The 21,251-nt window shown below is 45.5% G+C and overlaps 1 long non-coding RNA gene across 1 annotated transcript; it reads right to left on the bottom strand.

Moving 5' to 3' along the window:
- Positions 1 to 714: 714 nt before the first annotated feature.
- Positions 715 to 6,275, bottom strand: LOC119962449. The gene is made up of 2 exons (XR_005459877.1): positions 6,043 to 6,275; positions 715 to 1,539 (listed from the first exon to the last, which is right to left on the bottom strand). It is a non-coding gene; the product is annotated as an uncharacterized LOC119962449 (long non-coding RNA).
- Between the last annotated feature and the right edge of the window lie 14,976 nt (positions 6,276 to 21,251).

The following is a 21,251-nucleotide window of genomic DNA, read 5'->3' as shown; positions in this document are numbered from 1 at the left end:
AGGTCACTAGCTCCATTGAGGCAGTCTTCTCACAGTGAGCAGGAGGCTCCATCCCCCACCCGTCATGCAGCAAGGAGAACACCTATTGTAAAGATGCTGCTGAGCAAATAGGAGGCAAAATCGGGGAAAATACCTCCCTCTGCCCGGCACCAGGCAACCTCACCTAATCCTTCTGTTGGGGTCCCGAGGCCAGTGGAAGAATCCTTCAGTAAAGAGGGTGCAAAGCAAGGCTGTACGCCCAAAGTGTTAATCTTTTGTTTACTCCTTACAGACACTAAGCCACTTGTGCACTTCCAGACTGTTATGTTTTTGATGCAGCAGGTGAAAATTTGATTTAAATGAGTTTTGTATTCGGTTGAAATATATTCCACGAAGGTTTGGGTTCCGGGGATGGGGTGGAAGTGTGGGGTTAAGGAGGTCGGTCTTTCTAAGGACCGGTGCAGACTCGATGGGCCGAATGACCTCCTTCTGCACTGTAAATTCTACGATTCTATGAACATTCTTTGAATTTGGAAACATGGATTTGCATTATGAATGTTCACAGCCTTTGCCTGAGTAGGAATGTGCAGATTTTATTTTTACCATTCATTCAGACTGAAAATCTATTAACGGACCATTTGTTTCCAATACTCTATCAATTAATAAGGGTTTAACTAACCTCTTGCTTGTACCTTTACAATGTGCTAGTTATTTAGCAAAAGCTCTGATGCAGTATTTTCATTGATGCTTTAATCTGTTTAGCATCTGCAGGATTACACGTTGTCAGGGAGCTCTAATACATTACAACTGATGATCAATACTCGGCCAATGTGTGGATAGAATCTCAAACAAAATAGCGAACCAACTAAAACTCACTGCAATAGCTAAAATAATCTGCTTTCGATTGTGAATGATTTTTACGCGCGTCAATGTCCAATAAAGTCGCTTTTCAAAATTACACTTTCAATGCAAATTACGCACATACATTTCAATTTTAGTTTGCTGTGATAGAGTGGGACATGCCAATATTCTAACAAAAAACTCACGTAAGATTAATTGAAGCCCTCAACTTCCAATGATAAAACTTGAATCTCATCCTTTATGTCAGGAACCATGCCAAGTTAATGAAACATTGTTTTATTTATGAATAAAGCCGATAGATTTGGATACACTATAAGGCTTAATCAATAGAAAAGTCACATTTCGGTGATCATAATCCCAACTGCTCCAATCAATAACCCTTGAAGATGCCACCTTCTTTTCACAATATGATAAACTCCTTTAATATGACCAGGCCATTATAGGAACATATTGGCTTATTATAAAACCTAAGGGGCTTAGTATTCTAGCTGCTCTATGACAGAAGCAGGGATTCTAAAACAGTTAAACCGAAGCACAAATACTTTGTGAATAATATATACCTTCTTTATAAGAATCTAGCAAAGCACAGTATATCCTAATTAAATCAGTCTGCAGCATCTTCCAACATCCCACGCTGCTTTATAAGTTTGATTGCTAGAAGACAAGGAGACTTTGTTTTCAGATGCCGGTGTTAGAATTCTGGAAAGAAGAACAATTGACAACAATCAGGGTTTACTGCTCATGAATTCATGTCTCCCCCATTCACTGTGATCTTCTCAATTTTGTAAATATCTTTTCTCACCGGCTGCTTTCATATTTTTTTACCACATCAAAGACCATCATCATCGCAGCCTCTGCTCCCTCGGTCCTGGAACCGCCTTTAGGAAATGTACGGCATTCGTCTATTTTCCCGCACTTTTCCCAGTGTAAAGTGGTTAGGATACTGTCCCAATGTGGTGAGTAGAGATCAGCAGGGGCACCGCTTGAGGACTCAGCTGTTCACTCAGATCAAATCCTATGACTGCGGTACAGTGCATCACGTTCTCCATTAAAATAAAAACCTCTTTAGATTTTATTTTTCCTCATCTGTGCAGATGCCAGATGTATATCGGAAGAAAACTTATTTGTTATGCCTCTCAGCCACAGAAAGTTTGGTAGTAATTGTATGTTCCTGTACAGTTCCTGTACCGGCCTCCCCGAACAGGCGCCGGAATGTGGCGACTAGGGGCTTTTCACAGTAACTTCATTGAAGCCTACTCGTGACAATAAGTGATTATTATTATTGTTATATTATTTGTCTCTAATTTAAGGTGAATGACAATGGGAATGAATGGAACATCTTTCCCTCAGAGGCAATGGACAGAATGTATGGCAAAAGCCAGTTTTGTATCAATATGCTGCTTTGCAGCTCCCTCACCATGTCTTTGAACTTTAACCTTCAAATTCAAAACATTCCGTCTGCACTTGGATGCTATTTCAATTATTAGTGAGGCCTGACAGCACATTGTTCAAGTGTGCCTGCTCATTTCTCTGTGTAAAATTGCATTTGGAATGGCAATTTCTCATTGTGTCTTTCTCTTATGATACAGTCACAGTAAAAGCAGACACAGAGCTATTATGACAGCAGGGTTCAAACAATACTTAAACTTGCCAATTGTTTGTCTCAGATGTCCCACAGTTACTGCATCACTCCTTTCACTCGACCCCTGTGTCACCCAAGTGCCCACTCTGGGCGATTGACCTTTGGCTGTGATAGCTGTCTTGTGTGTCAGGATCACTCTCGTTACCACTGTTCAGCCCCAAGTGCTTCATCGCAAAACACATGAGCATTTACTTAGCTAATTTGAATTAGCTTTGCAAAGCATCTATTTGAATTATAACTGTTACACTGAACAACAAGTTGATCCTGTATCCATGTTAGTTTGGTAGTTATGATAGGCTAATTGGTCAGTTATCATAATATACTCTAGAAGTCCAGCTGGTGAAGGATAAAAATGGAGGCAAATTTTTCACAATTTTATAACCATTTACTTACAGACTTACACATGAGAGTATCCACCTCCTAACCCAACAACCATAGTTTCAGTCTGTGTCTATAGTAGTGGAGGTGAGTCCCATCATTTGCCTACAATCAAACATGATAACAGGGGTTGGCTCAGTAGCATGTACAAAAACCCATGTAAGATGACCAAAGAAAAACTCCTAGATCATAGGGGTATATGTATCCATTCTGTGGAAGGCAGTGTGCTTGCCATTGGCTTGGTTTCTCTACAATTTGTACACAAAAGCTGAAACCTGGAGGAAATAGAACACTGTGTCTTGACATTTCTATAAAGCCTTGAATCCTTTCATTAGAACTATTGTGTGTTTTAATGTCAGTTTCTGTTCCACACTCACATTTAATAACACATCCACATTGCATTAAAATCATTAAATGGCACAAATATGACCAAATGGCTGAAATGATACCTTGAAAATGACTGAGTATTTCCGTTGTAAAATCAAGACAATTTAAAGTTAAAGCTGTTCACTAGCTACTATCAATTTATAGGAGATTGCTGGTATTTTGTTTGCTTTACAAGGTATCATTTTGCCTAGCATATATTTTAGTTTACCCAAGAGAAAGCCAATAGCTATTGTTTCATTGCATTCATTTTTCTTTTGTATGGAGCAACACTTAAAACTGATGGAAAAATCAAGAATACAACTTAGCATTTTAAAAGAATCCACAGCAATTACGCCATCTAAATTTTTGTTGAAACAAGGCAACTGACAAGATATCAGCTTACCTTTAAAAACTAACCAGAGAGACATCTGTTTAAAAATTGAATTTAGTATATAAATGTAACGTGCAATGAATGTAGAAATTCTTATATACTATAACATATATTTGTGGCAGTAATGATATTAAAAACCATGGTTTAAAATACATACAGACAGTATGTTGACTAAAGATGTAATTAAGGTGTTGTAAAAGGTGGGGCAATCTTTGATTTTAACCACTTACTTGTTTACAGAGGGCTGACCAATGGAACATGGTTTTGATTGTAGAAGATTCACTGGGGTGCAGATAATTTATGAGGGATTGGTGTTTAGTCCTAGCTAAGCAAGTCATCGGACAATGTACTGGGATATAGATGATGTAATTAATTGGAGGAGCCAGATCTTCCTGTATTTATTGCAGTCTGCTAGAAGATTTTAAGTTGAACAGCAGTTTGCTTAGAATTTGAGTCTGACAAAAGGCGAGAATTTTCAGGTTGTTCCTGCAAACGACTGCACAGATAAGCAAGTAACCCTGATTGCTAACCTTATTTATTTGTGGCAATTGACCTATATTGGATTCCTTAATTTGAATATTGTGGCAGACGTGGCTTTTGCTTTTGTTTAAGAACTGTTTAACTGTTAATCACACAACTGTTTCTTTGATGTTAATATGATTAATTATGCGTTTATATGAAAGTTTGTTTTCACATAAAAGATACCTATTGGTCAGAGTTATTACTTCTGGGGTGAACTATCTTTTCCTCACCGTTTTAAAAATTGAAACTTGTTTGGGGTTTCTTGTCCAGTATTCCAACAAAAGGTGGGGTCTGGTCCGGTGTCTTAACAAATAATAGACATAGATAGTCAAATATTTTATGGAACACAATAGTTTTACACTGCTGGAATCAGGTTTGAATCACCCGTGCAATGAAACTAATTAATGGAATGAAAGGAAATTGGAATACTCAGTGGAATAGAGCAAAGCAAATTTGTGAACGGAAAAGTTTGGATTGATTGAATGATCTTTGCTTGTTCCTGTCCCTTTCATGTTCTCACACCAATTTGGCAACAATCTCCCTCTAAGGAACTCCAAACATTTATTATCTTTGCATTCAATGCAGCATTGCATCGTTATTCGGTATTATAGTTAACCTGACAGACTGTATCAATGATGGATGGTGGAAGCTGCTGATCATGGAGATACAATAGAACAAGACTATGCATTCAACAGCTGGATTTATGATATCATTGGCCATAATAAGTTTTCTTAAGGGCACCTCTGTCACATGCATGTATTTAAAACATTGCAGAAAGGGACAATGGCCACATATGCGTATACTTTCATTTTCTATGACAAATGAGGGGATAAATACTAATCTTGGGGGTTGTTGCCATGAAAGATTAAGCCACATTGTAGACAAAAGTGACACGATTTTGAACATTATTGGGAGAGAGCAAAAAGGGAACTGAAGGAAGAAGAATAATTCTACAGAGATGGGTAAATTGTCCCCACACAAAGCCGACGCAGACACAATGGGCTGAATAGCCTCCTTCTGTGCTTTAACAATTCTGTGATATTGACTTTGGATCTCTTTATTTACAGAATAAGAAAAATGTTATTTGTACTTTGTAATATCACCACGTCCTAACATACAGCTACAATGAGGTCCAATAGGGAATGCCTTCTTCATGCTGCATGCAGAAATGTATTTTTAGGAATGCTGCATTTGATTTGTTTAATTTCTTAGCGAACAATGTATACTAGAGACTGATTGTCTTCTATTATTACGTTGCCGCAGGGTGTTGAACAGGCCACAGAGGCTGCTGCAAGCAGGCAGATAGTGAGCTTTTGCAGCATAGCTTCAAGGCTTCGTTATGTTATCAACACTGTTTGAACAATTGAATTGATCGGTGTCCGTGCTTCTCACATCTTTGCAGCACAGAAATAGTACAACAGTTCAATTGCAGATAAAAGGCTGATCTACTGTCTGTGTCATAAAATAGGGACCAAAGATTAAAAAACTGTTACAGCCAGCACTCTGCGAGCCTTATGGATTTGAGTGATGGGTGGATAAACCTGAACCGGATTACTTACTGTCATTAGGGATTATGACAGTGGCAGAGCTCAAGATAACATTATAGAAATCCAATGGTAGTAAATAGTAAATTGCCCCCAGCACTACTGCTGTAGATAGAACTGTCAGAAATAGTAATTCATTGAGGTAAAAGTGGCAGTGTCTTGGCAAATCATTTTGTTTAGTTTGTGAAGGCAGATAAACAAGAAAAGCTGCACATCAAACTTGTCACAATGGCATCAAATGAATGTTTGGTGTGTTAAATACGTTTCAATATGAGCTGCGGCACCATAATGTGCAAATTTGTTTAAAATCATGCAGATGGCTATATTTCTCTTTGTTAAATAAAAACACATTCTCCCACCTTTTGATGCTGTTTGGGTTGAAGAGAAGGCTTGTCGATTTGCTCCCAGGCATCTGCCGATCATTTCATCTGTCAGCTCACGACACAATGCTTTGGGTGACAGTCGCCAATTTGCTCCCAGGCCTCTCCCAATGGTATCCTGTTGCCTTTTGTGAGAGGCCATGTGAGAATGGTTTCAGGATCTTACGTCAGATTCACTTTCTGCCTGATAAGCTCTGGCAATTGGGCTCAGTGTGTAGTACTTTAGTTGTCAATTTAAACCTCATCCTAAGATTTAAACACATAATCCAATCTGACACTCTATTGCAGCGCTGAAGACGTGCTGCATTGTTGGAGGCACCTCCCTTGTATGAACTGTTGCACTTTGATTTCATTTTCCAGCAATTCAGATAGATGTTAAAGAAACAGTGCGCACCGTTTTGAAGGAGAAGGGCGAGTTTCCCCAGGGGTCTCGTTAACATCCTCCCACAGCTAATTTTGTTAAAACAAAACTTCTATTAAGATAGTCAGAGGGTTAGATAGGGTGGACAGTGAGAGTCTTTTTCCTCGGATGGTGATGACCAACACGAGGGGACATAGCTTTAAATTGAGGGGTGAGAGATATAGGACTGATGTCAGAGGCAGTTTCTTTACTCAGAGAGTAGTAGGGGTGTGGAACGCCCTGCCTGCAACAGTAGTAGACTCGCCAACTTTAAGGGCATTTAAGTGGTCACTGGATAGACATATGGATGAAAATGGAATAGTGTAGGTCAGATAGGCTTCAGATGGTTTCACAGGTCGGCGCAACATCGAGGGCCGAAGGGCCCGTACTGCGCTGTAGTGTTCTATGTTCTATAAAACAAAAGTCTTAAAAGCTCCTTGCTGCGAATGGATTCTGCGCCAGTGGAACTGTCACTATTTTTCAACTTAGTTGGGATGATGTTATCACAGTGATGCGCAATATAAATATAAATCTTCCTCCTAAGCCGAACCTCTGAGATCACAAGCTAAAAGTGAGAACAAGACAGGGAAATCTGTGTTGTGCCACTCAGTTCTCCTGCTGATTACGATCTACCGTCCCCACCTCAACAGTTCAGTCAGTACTCCTCCATGTTGAGCACCACTTGGAGGAAGTACTGAGGGTGGCAAGGGCACAGAATGTACTCTGGGTGGGGGACTTCATTTTCTGTCACCAAGAGAGGCTCAGTAGCACGACTACTAACTGAGCTGACCGAGTCCTAAATTACATAGCTGCGAGACTAGGCCTGTGGCAGCTGGTGCGGGAAAAAGCTACTTGACCTCATCCTCAGCAATCTACCTGTCACAGGTGAATCTGTCCATGGCACGATGGGAGTGATTTTCTCACAGTCCTGGTGGAACATCGAGAATATCCTCCATTGTGTTGTACGGCAGCACCTCAAGTTAAATTGGATACACGGTGGCAATAGGGTGACATGGTGGCACAGTGGTTAGCAATGCTGCCTCACAGCGGCAGGGACTCAGGTTCGATTCTGGCCTTGGGTGACTATGCGGAGTTTGTACACTCTCCCCGTGTCTGCGTGGGTTTCCTTCACATGCTCCGGTTTCCTCCCACAGTCCAAAGGTTGCAGGTTAGGTGGATTGGTCATGATCAACACGGAGTTATGGGGATAGTCTTGGGATTGGGACTAGTTAGAGTGCTTTTTTGGAGGGTTGTTGCAGACTTGAAGGGCCGAATAGCATCCTTGTGCACTGTGAGGATTCAATGGAAAACCTGCTGAATTCAAACCAATTTAGCAATTTAAAACTGGGCATCCATGAGACGCTGTGGACCATCAGCAGCAGCAGAATTGAATTCACCTACAGTCTAACTTCATAGCCTGGCATACCCTCACTCTACCATTATCATCAAGCTTCTTTTATTAATGACTTTCAATCTGTGTCTTCTCTTTCTTGATCCTTTCAAGAGTGGGAATATTTTTTCCTGATCTACTCTGGATCATGTTTGCTGATGATTATACATATTTTCAACTCCTCAGGTGCTGAAGCAATACACATCCATATGCAACATGACCTGGATTACATTCAGGCTGGAGCTGATGGGCGGGATTCTCCGACCCCCCGCCGGGCCGGAGAATCGGCGGGAGTGGCGTTAATCCCACCCCCACTGGCTGCCGAATTCTCCGGCGCTGGTGTTTTGGTGGGGGCAGGTATCGCGCCGCGCCAGCCGCCGGCCGCCGGTAGCGGCCGCTCCAGTGATTCTCTGGCCTGCGATGGGTCGAGCGGCCACCCGTTTTAGGCAGTCCCGCTGGTGTAAATTAGACCTGGTACTTACCGGCGGGTCCTGACTCTGCAGATGGCCTCCGGGGTCCTCGGTGGGGCATGGGGGGATCTGGCCCCGGGAGGTGCCCACCGATCCGCGGGCGGGCCTGTGCCATGGAGGCAGTCATTCCCTCCGCACCGGCTGCTGTGGACCTCCGCCATGGCTGGTGCGGAAACGAATGGCATGTGCTGCCATGGCATATGCCATGTGCTGCATGGCATGTGCTGCATGGCATGTGCTGGGATGACGCCAGCACACGCTGGCGCTCCCGTGCATGTGCCAACTCATGCCGGCCGGCGGGACCCATCGGCGCTGGTTGGCCTGGCGCCAAGCCCCTTCTACGCTGGTTGGCACGGTGCCAATCCTGCCGGCACCGGCCTGGCCCCTGGAGGTGCGGAGGATTCCGCGCCTTCTGGCGGCCTGACGCCGGAGTGGGTAGGGGAGAATCCCGCCCGATTGGTGTCAAGTAACATTCGCTCCTTACATGTGCCAGGCAATGACCACCTCAAATAAGAGAGGATCTAACCATGTCCCCTCACACTCAGTGGTATTACCATAGTTGAATCCATCAACAACCATTAACATCCTGGAAGTTGTCTTTGACCAGAAACTTAACTCGATTAGCCATGTAAATACTAGGCGGATTCTCCAGTTGGCGACGCTGAAATCGTGTTCGGCGATCGGCCAGAGAATCGCCGTTTGCACCGAAATCGGGTGTGACGCCTGTTTCGTGATGCTCCACCCCCTCAAAAATTACATGCTCAGGGAGTACGCCACACGCCGTATGGACGGCCTCAGGACCACACCTGAGACCCTCCCCCGATGCACTGCCTCCGATAGGCTGAGTTCCCCACGGGGCGGAACACTTACATTTTTTTAATGGGCCCCATGTGACGGCTGCGGCCGGTGTCGGGGGGAGGAGCTGTTCTTCTGGCAGGGAAGACATTGGTGGGGGCTGGTGGGACTGGTGGGGCGGGTGGCCCAGGGTGGCGAGGCTGATTACAGGGGGCAGTTTTTTGGCAGGCAGAGTCTGCGCACGGCCGGTGCCATGTTGCACGGCGTGGGGGCTGCAGGTCGCCGCCGTGCACGTGCGCTGCCATGGACCCGCCAATCCTCCGGTCGTATCCGCAGCCTGGGGGGGGGGGGGCTTTATGCTGCGAGGCAGCTAACTCCCCCACTGGACGGAGGATTGGTGCAGCTGTTGCGCCATGTTTCCTGGTGTAAAACACCACTGTTCCCACGCTGGCGTCAGCACTTAGTCTGCAAATCGGAGAATCCAGCGCTCTGGCAACAAGTGCAGGTCAGAGGCTGCGAACTCTGCACCAAGTCACTCACCTCCTGACTCCCCAAAAAAACAGCCCACCACCTAGAAGGCACATGTCAAGAGTGTAATGGAGTGCTTGCTTTTGAGGAGTGCATCTACAACAGCATTCAAGAAACTCAATACCATGCAGGACAAAGCCGTCCACTTTTTAGGGGGTCATGCACAGTTAAATGTAGAGAAAAACCAAGTCAACCTGGGAGGCAGAGTAAAGATAGTCATGTTTAGGCACAAGGGAATATGACAGGCTGGGTGGCATTTATTTTAATGTAAGGGGCCTTACAGGTAGCACTGATTAATATACGGGAGAATGATATTATTGCTATCATAGACATATGGTTGAGGGAGGGCAGGACCAGTTGCTCAACATGCTAAGGTAGAGAATCTTCAGTCGAGACGAGGCGTGGGGGGGTGGGGGGGGGGGGGGGGGGGGGGGGGGGGGTGGTGGTGGTGGGGGGGGGGGGGTGTAAAACAGGTGGTGGTGCCATAATATTGATCAAGGAATGAATGACTGCAGTGGGGAGTGAGGATCCGTTCACAGGCTCCTCAATTGAGGCCATATAGGTGGAACGTTAAAACAAAAGGCGGCAATTAGGTTGCTGGGAGTGTATTATAGGCCCCCAAACAGCCAATGAGAGATAGAAGAGCAGATATATAGGCAAATCTCAGAAAAGTGCAAAAATAATAGGGAAATACGGGTGATTTTAACTTACCCAGTATTAATTCGGATAGTCAGAGTGTGAAAGGCTTAGAGGATGCGGAATTTAGAAAGTGCATCCAGGACAGTTTTTTGAGCCAGCCCATAGAAAATTCTACTAGAGGTGGGTGGTATTTGAGCTAATTTTAGGGAATGAAAGTGGGCAGGTGGGAGAGGTTTCAGTGGGGGAGCATTTTGGCAACAGTGACCATAACTCAGTATGATTTGAGGTAATTATGGAAAATGTCAAAGATGGATCGGAATAAAGGTTCTGAATTGAGGGAAGGCTGGTTTTGATAGGATGAGCCAAAATGGAATGGGAGCAGCTACTTGTAGGAAAATCCACATCAGAGAAGTGGGATTAATCTAAAATTGAAATAGAGAGAGTAGAGGGCCAACATGTTCTCATAAAGGTCAAGGGTGGGACCAACATGTCCAGAGAACCATGGATGTCAAGGGAAATACAGGATTGGATCAGAAAGAAAGGGTGGCATACGGCAGATACAGAGGGCTAAAAGCAGTGGAAGCCTTAGAGAAGTATAGGAAGTGCAGGGGGTACTTAAAAAATGAATCAGGAGAGCGACAAATGTGGCATGAAATAACACTGGATATTGGTTGAAGGCTGTTTTTGGACTGGAATTCTGTATCCAGTGGTATATGCAGTGATCAGTGCTGGGTCCCTTGCTGTTTGTAATGTCCATGAATGATATAGACCGGAATGTGGGTGGTATGAGTAGTAAGTTCACAGATGCTACACAAGATTTGATGGTGTGATAAATAGTGAGGGGGAAAGCCTTAGATTATGGGGCAAGATACATGGGCTGGTTAGATGGGCAGAACAGTGGCATATGGAATTTAACTCTGAAAATTGTGAGGTGATGCAGTTTGGGAGGATCGACCTAATTTTGTCTAAGGACACAATGACTCTGAATATGCAGAGCAAAGAAGTCCTACTTCTATTACGGCAATAGTGTTAGTGATGCTGATGGAAGACAGATGGATGAATCCAGTGATGCTGATTGGCACAATGATCAAATGCAAGTTCAACACGGCAACGAGGGCCAACCTTCTTAGTTTGTCCGATTTGAACAGGCTGCGAGTTAAACCGAAAGTCCTCAATCAAACCAGACTACTGAAAGATTACAATGGGCATGAAATTGAGATGCTCAGAGCATGTGAACTCAAAGATACACAACAGACATCACATCATACCATTTTCCATTTCGGACATGCAGCGCGAGTCCATCGTAGGAGCGGACACGTGTGAGACCCTGAACCTAGTTGAGTGGCTGTACATTCCAGACAGCGCAGCGACTGAAGATCATTGCGACTTGCAACGGGATATAATGGCGCAGTTGTCCGATGAGATACGAGCAAAGTGGAGGAAGATAAACCAGATGAAGAGGGAGGAGTCAAAAGGAATTCCAGAATTCTGGCTAACAGTCTTCTAAAGTGTGAATTTGCTCAGCGGCATGACAGGAGCATGATGGGCCTGAAACATTCAGAGCCTGGACTGCCAATGAGCTTTACTCTGGAGTTTAAGTTTGAATAAAATGAGTATTTGACAACTGAGATACTCACACAGAATCATACCAGATGGAGTCACAGCCCGCCAAGTTAGACTTTCCTTTCTTTGATGAACCAGAAATCACGGAATGCACAGGGTGCCAGATCATAGAATTTACAGTGCAGAAGGAGGCCATTCAGCCCATCGAGTCTGAACCGGCTCTTGGAAAGAGCACCCTACCCAAGGTCAATACCTCCACCCTATCCCCATAACCCAGTAACCCCACCGAACACTAAGGGCAATTTTGGTCACTAAGGGCAATTTAGCATGGCCAATCCACCTAACCTGCACATCTTTGGACTGTGGGAGGAAACCGGAGCACCCGGAGGAAACCCACGCACACACGGGGAGGATGTGCAGACTCCGCACAGACAGTGACCCAAGCCAAAATCAAACCTGGGACCCTGGAGTTGTGAAGCAATCCACAATGCTACCGTGCTGCCCACTGGAAGAAAGAAAAAAACATCAAATTGAAAACTATTAAAACGAAGCAGAAGCATCAGGGTCGGCACACTGGCCGAACAGTTACGAAAACTGTACTAAATGACTCTTTCTTCAATTTCCTCAGTCCCCCTGAAGTTGCACAGCATGGAGAGTTGGATGAAGGTTCTGCAGCAAGACTCGCTGCTGACTTTGAAATTGGTAAATTCTTGCATGAACACATAATTCCATACTATACAGGAGAAGTCATTGTGGATCATGATGATTACTACGGTAATAATGACGACCATTATTACGATGAGGAAAATGGAGATTCAGATGATGAGCTAGACGAGGCCGCCTACTGTTCAGGTGGTTTGGCGGGAGTGACGATTCTGCGCAGGTCAGTGATAAGTATGAAAGCTCTAAGATAGCATATGCTGAGGCTAAAAATGAGAATGCAGCACTAGACACATCAGATGAAAGCAACTCAACTGAGAACAGACTGGTAACTGAAGAAATAATCCCCATGCTAGAGAAATTGGCTCCAGAGGCGTATGGTGAATCAACTCATTCCAACGTGATGGTTCCTGCAGCGTGCTCGCCAACACTCAAGCCACACTCCACCAAAAGATGTGCCAGAAGAGCAGGTGTATGCATCTGCGTGCAGCTCCACAATGAAGGACGAAGCATATATCGTCATATCGAATGAGGTTGAACCACTCCAGCAAAAGGTGAATCACTCCAGCAAAAGGTGAATCACGCCAGCAAAAGGTGAATCGTATATCATCATGTCAAGTGAGGATGAGCCACCAGTTGGGCTCAAACGCAAAATAAAGAAGCAACGCCTAACATTGGAGACATTGGAGACATTGATCCAGTTGCGACACCAGAGTGCCAGGGTTTGCAGATTGTCCCTGAAGCTGCAGACTTGGTTGTAACTGCGCTATCATCCAGAGGTTTGCTGACAGAGGTTTACCAGGTGATGGGCATGAGCTCACCGTGCGGACGTAACCATGGATCAACCAAAACTCCTCAATCCAGCTAAGGCTCCAAAATCAGCTATTGTGGCAGAAGAGCTAGAGTCAGCCTACACAGCAAATGATCCAAAAGCAGTTACAATGGCAAAAGCATTACAAGCAACAAGAAGGATGCCACTAAAGTCAAAAAGAAAGGAAGACACAGTAAGAGGATCATTCCCATGAAAAGGAAGGGGAAGAAGGGGAGAGTTAAGGATACAACGGGTCAACCGGATGGCACCTGCGACACTGAAGAAGAAGGCATCGGCAATGCATCAAAAGGCTAATTTGTGATACAAAAAAGACCAGCTAGAAAACCTGTCTTCTGAAAGTTGAAGTGAAATCGAGCATCCAGTCAATATTCAAGAGACCAACGGGACGATATCTTGAGAACGTGCAATAAGCTGTGCACAAGAAACATGTTTAAAATGAAAAGGCATATTATATTTTGTAAAGCGCAGTTACATTTGTACATGTGACCTGTTTAAAATTATTATGCACATCTTGTTGTGTAAAGTACAGTTACATCTGTATGTAAACATTAACACCTCCAAAGGAAGGGGCATGTGGTGATATGCCTGAGCACAGTTTTGTATATAGTTGTCCATCAATGTATACAGTTATTGATGCGGCCTCCAACCAGCTGGTGGTGATAGAGATCGACCATGTGACTTAAGATGTCCGGCAGTTGGTAGTAAATCGCACATGAGGATAGTCACGCTAGAAGTTCCCGAAAAATTGAATGAATTCATTTATTCGTTACTGTCTGTATCAAAGTTCGTTAGTTATCTTGCCATGTGTTAATCTTGTTGATAAATCATCTCATTGTCAAATAACTAGATGCTCTCCATGTGCATCTGTACTATGACCATAACACAGGTCATAATACCGTCTAGAAGGACAAGGGCAGCAGATGCACGCGAGCACCACCACCTGCAAGTTCCCTTTCAAGTTTCACACCATCCTGACTTGGAACTATATATTTTTTCAAACCTTTTTATTAGCATTTTTCATATTTATAAACAATTGTATATATACATCACATTATCCTTACCCGCATTAATTTACTATATTGGTCAGTCCTTTGGTTCCTCATCTATCTTGGTTTCTTATTCTGAACTTACCCCTCATTGCTGTCCTCAAACAGGCCGACAAACTGCCCCCATGTATCTAGGAAGCCTTCCTCCGACCCTCTGATGGCGTACTTAATCTTCTCCAGGTGAAGAAATTCTGAGAGGTCAGCGAGCCAGTCTGCAGCTTTGGGTGGTGCTGCCGATTGCCAGCTGAGCAGGATTCTCTGGCGTGCGATTAGGGAATCGAAAGTGAGGGCGTTGGCCCCCTTCCCCATGTGTAGCTCTGGCTGCTCTGATACCCTGAAGATTACCACTTTGGGCATGGCTTCACCCTCACCCCCACAACCTTGGACATTGCCTCGGAGAAGGCTGCCTCGGAGAAGGCTGTCCAGAACCCAGCAAGCTTGGGGCAAGCCCAAAACATGTGGGTGTGGTTGGCCGGGCCCCTCTGGCACCGTTCACATTTGTCCTCCACCTCCAGGAAGAAGCTGCTCATTCGGGTACTGGTCAGGTGCGCTTTGTGCACCACTTTGAGCTGCATTAGGCTGAGCCTTGCATAGGAGGAGCTGGAGTTAGCTCTGCTCAGTGCTTCGCTCCAGAGTCCCCACCCTACCTCTGTCCCCAGTTCGTCCTCCCATTTTTGTCTGGTCTCGTCCAGTGGTGTTTGTGCTCTGTCCAGTAACTGTCTGTATATTTTCCCACGTAGCCCCCCCCTCCTTGTTGCTTGTGCCTAGCAGGTCCTCAAATAGTGTTGTTCGTGGGGCCCCGGGGTAACCTACTGTCTCTTTGCAGAGGAAGTGTTTTAGTTGGAGGTGTCTCAATTCCTGTCCTTTTGCTCGTTTCCACTTCCTCATCAGTTTGTCCAGTGTCACCAGCCTGTGCCCTACATAAAAGTCCCCGACCGTCAGTGTGCCCCCATCCCGCCTCCATCTTTTGAATGTGGTACCTAGTATGGCTGGGGGGAATCTGTGATTGACGCAGATGGGGGCCATTGGATTGGATTGGATTGGATTGGATTTGTTTACTGTCACGTGTACCGAGGTGCAGTGAAAAGTATTTTTCTGCGAGTAGCTCAACAGATCATTAAGTACATGGGAAGAAAAGGGAATAAAAGAAAATACATAATAGGGCAACACAAGATATACAATAAGCACTGGCATCGGATGAAGCATACAGGGTGTAGTTTTAATGAAGTCAGTCCATAAGAGGGTCATTTAGGAGTCTGGTGACAGTGGGGAAGAAGCTGTTTTTGAGTCTGTTGGTGCGTGTTCTCAGACTTCTGTATCTCCTGCCCGATGGAAGAAGTTGGAAGAGTGAGTAAGCCGGGATTACGAGTAAACCGTGAGTAAGTGGGGACTCCTCTGCAAAGAGACAGTAGGGTACCCCGGGGCCCCACAAACAACATTATTCGAGGACCTGATGGGCACAAGCAACAAGGCCATGGGGGACATCTTAAGTGTTGTCTCAGCTAGGCCCACATTCTCAGCTTGGCCGCTACCACTGGGCTTGTTGTGTATCTTGTTGAGGGGGATGGGATTGCTGCTGTAGCCAGGGCCTGGGGCGTCTTCCTTTACAGGTGGCCTCTTACATCTGTACCCACTCTGTGCTGGGTTCGCGTATCCATCCCCTCACTCTTTCTGCCATTGCTGCCCAGTGGTACTATTGTAGATTTGTTAAAGCCAAGGCCCCTTGATTTTCCTTCTTTGCAGTGTTGATTTGGGAATTCTCAAATTCTCACCCCCCCCAAACACAAATGCCTCGATTAGACTGTCTACATTTTGGAAGAAGGCCTTGGGGGTGAAGATCGGCATGGATCCAAACAGGAAGAGGGTTCGATCGCCAGCACGAACAAGTGGGGGACAGCGGGCAGCCAAACAAACAAAGAACAAAGAAAATACAGCACAGGAACAGGCCCTTTGGCCCTCCAAGCCTGCGCTGACCATGCTGCCCGTCGAAACTAAAATATTCTACACTTCCGGATTCCGTATCCCTCTATTCCCATTCTATTCGTGTATTTGTCAAGATGAACCTTAAACGTCACTATCGTCCCTGCTTCTACCACCTCCTCTAGAAGGAGTTTCTGGCACCCACTACCCTCTGTGTAAAACATTTACCTCGTACATCTCCTTTAAACCTTGCCCCTCGCACCTTAAACTTATGCCCCCTAGTAATTTACCCCTCTACCCTGGGAAAAAGTCTCTGACTATCAACTCTGTCTATGCCCCTCATAATTTTGTAGACCTCTATCATGTCGCCCTTCAACCTCCTTCATTCCAGTGAGAACAAACCAAGTTTATTCAACCTCTCCTCATAGCTAATGCCCTCCAGGCAACATCCTGGTAAATTTCTTCTGCACCCTCTCTAAAGCCTCCACATCCTTCTGGTAGTGTGGCGACCAGAATTGAACACTATACTCCAAGTGTGGTCTAACTAAGCTTCTATCCAGCTGCAACATGACTTGCCAATTTTTATACTCAATGCCCCGGCCAATGAAGGCAAAGCATGCCGTATGCCTTCTTGACTACCTTCTCCACCTGTGTTGCCCCTTTCAGTGACCTGTGGACCTGTACACCAAGATCTCTCTGACTGTCAATACTCTTGAGGGTTCTACCATTCACTGTATATTGCCTACCTGCATTAGACCTTCCAAAATGCATTACCTCACATTTGTCTGGATTAAACTCCATCTGCCACCTTGCTGCCCAGGTCTCCCTGGATTATCTTTGCTACCCTTCTTAAACAATCTAAATCCTGCTGTTTCCTCTGACAGTCCTCTGCGCTATCCGCAATTCCACCAACCTTTGTATCGTCTGCAAACTTACTAATCAGACCCTTTACATTTTCCTCCAAATCATTTATATATACTACGAACAGCAAAGGTCCCAGCACTGATCCCTGCGGAACACCACTAATCACAGCCCTCCAATTAGAAAAGCACCCTTCCATTGCTACTCTCTGCCTACTATGACCTAGCCAGTTCTGTATCCACCTTGCCCGCTCATGCCTGATCCCGTGTTACTGCACCTTTTGTACCAGTCTACCATGAGGGACCTTGTCAAAGGCCTTGCTGAAGCCCATGTAGACAACATCCACTGCCCTACCTGCATCAATCATCTTTGTGAACTCCTCAAAAACTCTATCAAGTTAGTGAGACACAACCTCCCCTTCACAAAACTGTGCTGCCTCTCGCTAATACGATCCCTTGCTTCAAAATGGGAGTAGATCCTGTCTCGAAGAATTTTCTCCAGTAATTTCCCTACCACATATAAGGCTCACTGGCCTGTAGCTCCCTGGATTATCTTTGCTACCCTTCTTAAACAAATGAACAACATTGGCTATTCTCCAGTCCCCTGGGACATCACCTGAAGAGAGTGAGGATGCAAAGATTTCTGTCAAGGCCTCAGCAATTTCCTCTCTAGCATCCTTCAGTATTCTGGGGTAGATCCCATCAGGCCCTGGGGACGTATTGGCCTCAATATGTTTCAAGACGCCCAACACCTCGTCTTTTTGGATCTCAATGTGACTATCTACACACCCTTCGCGAGACTCAACATCCACTAATTCCTTCTCTTTGGTGAATACTGATGCAAAGTATTCATTTAGTACCTCACCCATTTTCTCTGGCTCCACACATAGATTCCCTCCCCTGTCCTTCAGTGGGCCATCCCTTTCCCTGGCTACCCTCTTACCTTTTATGTACGTGTAAAAAGCCTTGGGATTTTCCTTAACCCTATTTGCCAATGACTTTTCATGACCCCTTTTAGCCCTCCTGACTCCTTGCTTCAGTTGCTTCTTATTCTCCTTATATTCCACACAGGCTTCGTCTGTTCCCAGCCTTCTAGCCCTGACAAATGCCTCCGTTTTCTTTTTGGCGAGGCCTACAATATCCCTTGTTATCCAAGGTTCCCGAAATTTGCCATATTTATTCTTCTTCCTCACAGGAACATGCCGGTCCTGAATTCCTTTCAATTGACATTTGAATGCTTCCCACATGTCAGATGTTGATTTACCCTCAAACATCCGTCCCCAATCTAGGTTCTTCAGATACCGCCTAATATTGTTATAATTAGCCTTCCCCCAATTTAGCACATTTGCTCTAGGACCACTCTTATCCTTGTCCACCAGCACTTTAAAACTTACTGAATTGTGGTCATTGTTCCCGAAATGCTCCCCTACTGAAACTTCTCCCACCTGGCCGGGCTCATTCCCCAATACCAGGTCCAGTACAGCCCCTTCCCTAGTTGGACTGTCTATATATTGTTTTAAGCCCTCCTGTATGCTCCTTACAAACTCTGTCCCGTCCAGGCCGCTAGCACTAAGTGAGTCCCAGTCAATATTGGGGAAGTTGAAGTCTCCCATCACAACAACCCTGTTGCTTTTACTCCTTTCCAAAATCTGTCTACCTATCTGCTCCTCTATGTCCCGCTGGCTGTTGGGAGGCCTGTAGTAAACCCCCAATATTGTGACTGCACCCTACTTATTCTTGATCTCTACCCATATAGCCTTGCTGTCTCTGAGGTGTCCTCCTACAGTACAGCTGTGATATTCTCCCTAACCAGTAAGCGCAACTCCTTGACTCCTTTTACCTCCCCTGTAATCCTGGAATGTTTAGCTGCCAATCCTGTCCTTCCCTCAACCAGGTTTCTGTTATGGCAACAACATGTCTTGTTCTTCTCTGTAGCTGGAAGTATTCAGAGCTGGGGGTATTGGTTTGAACGCTTGCCTTGGGAGCATTGTACAGGAGTCTCACCCAGGCGGTGAGCCCCACTCGTCCCCAAACCGTTCCAGTACTTCGAGGATGTTGTTCCATTCGACTCTGTCGAAGGCCTTTTCTGCGTCTGGGGGGACTATCACGTCTGGTGTTCTCTCCCCAGGGAGGGCGGGGGGGGGGTGTAATTATTACATTCAGCAGCTGCCTGGTGTTCACTGTGAGCTGCTTACTCTTGACAAAGCCCATTTGGTCCTCTGCGACCACCTCCGCTACACAGCCATCCAACCTTTTGGCCAAGACCTAGATGTACCATCAATTGGACACGAAGCACGATGAAGGTCCAAACTTAGGCTTTAATCAGCTAGATGTTAGCCCAGTGGTCGACTACAGAGAAAGGCCGACTACCGGGTACTCTGGGTACTTATACCCCGCCTTGGAGGCGGGGTCTACTTGCCTCTCGACCAATTGGCGAGCAGTCACATGACTAGTCCCAGCCAATCAGACGAGAGACACATGACCAGCCAGAGCCAATGGGAAACCAGTGCTCTGCACCAATGGCAGTGCTCCCATTCATACCACCACAGACCTTTTCGAGTATTTTTGTGTCCACATTCAGCAGTGAAATGGGTCTGTAAAATTCCACATTCTGTCGGATCTTTATCTTTTTTGGTTATCAGTGAGATTGTGGCCTGCGCTAGCATGGGGGGCAGGGTCCCCTTGCTAGTGAGTCCGCAAACATGTCCTTAGGTGTGGGACCAGGACTGGTGCATATCTTTTGTAGAAGTCCGCCGGGAACCCATCAGGACTTGGGGCCTTCCCCGCCTGCATGGAGCTGACGCTCTCCATGATTTCTCCCAGGTCCATTAGTGCTTCCAGCTCCCCATTTCTGTCTTCCCCCACAAATGGTAGTTCCAGGCCGTCTCAGAACTGTTTAATCTCCGTGGCCCCATTGGGGGGCTCGGAGGTGTACAGGCCCCGGCCGAAGGTCTCAAATGCCCGTTTGACCTCCTTTAGCTCTGTTACCAGTCTGTCCAGGCTATCCTTTACCTGCGCTATTTCCCTCGTGGCTGCCTGCTTTCTCATCTGGTGAGCCAATAGGCAGCCAGCCTTGTATCCTTGGAACTATAATTCTGTTTCTTCATTATCACTGGGTCAAATTCCTGGAACTCCCTTCTGAACTGCACTGTAGGTGTTCCTGCACCACATGGACTTCAACGGTTCAGGAGGGGTATCACTACCACCTTCTCAACGTTAATTAGAGATGAGCAGCAAATGCTGACCTTAATAGCCACGTTCACATACCGTGAAAAAATGTAGTAGTATGTGTCATCCAATTCCACATCATGCAGAACAATCTCCTACAAACTGCACGACAAATCAATCTGTGCGTTTTTTGCGATACTGATTGAGGAACTAAATATTGGCTAGGAATAGTTATCCACCTTTCTTCCAAACAGTACAATGGTGTTGTGTTTGGTCCTTTGTATTTCACAAAGGAACTCACCAAACACCATGACTTGTCCAAACCAGAATCTTTTACTGAGTCTCGTGTGGTAAGACAGCAATCTGATACAGAACACACTATCACAGAGTCTGCTAACTACTCCTCCGGAATGTGCACCTGAAAATGAATGAAATGAAAATCACTTATTGTCACAAGTAGGCTTCAAATGAAGTTACTGTGAGAAACCCCGAGTCGCCACATTCCAGCGCCTGTTCAGGGAGGCTGGTACAGGAATTGAACCGTGCTGCTGGCCTGCCTTTGTCTGCTTTCAAAGCCAGCAATTTAGCCTTGTGCTAAACCAGCCCCTAACACCTACCACTGACCATTCACATAGACGTCTTATTACCTTCTCAATCTTCTTCTCCAGATGGCCGGATGTGTCTCCTTTCACACCCGAGTCACAGGTCAAATGACTTTGGTTGAGAGACGCATGGGGTGTCTGTACTGCCACCTGCTGGTTGGAGGTCGCACACCATCCAACTATGATATAGCCCATAGGCATATCACCACACATGGGTTCTTTCACATCTTTCTGAGAGAATCAAAAGAGACTCGGTTTAACACCTCTTTTGCTCAGCAGCATCATTGACATTGCAGATCTCCCTTTGTACCGCAT

This window comes from Scyliorhinus canicula, chromosome 2 (assembly GCF_902713615.1).
Source record: "Scyliorhinus canicula chromosome 2, sScyCan1.1, whole genome shotgun sequence".
NCBI lineage: Eukaryota > Metazoa > Chordata > Chondrichthyes > Carcharhiniformes > Scyliorhinidae > Scyliorhinus > Scyliorhinus canicula.
Note: the sequence above shows the minus strand (reverse complement) of the source record. Positions and strands in the feature narration are given on the sequence as shown.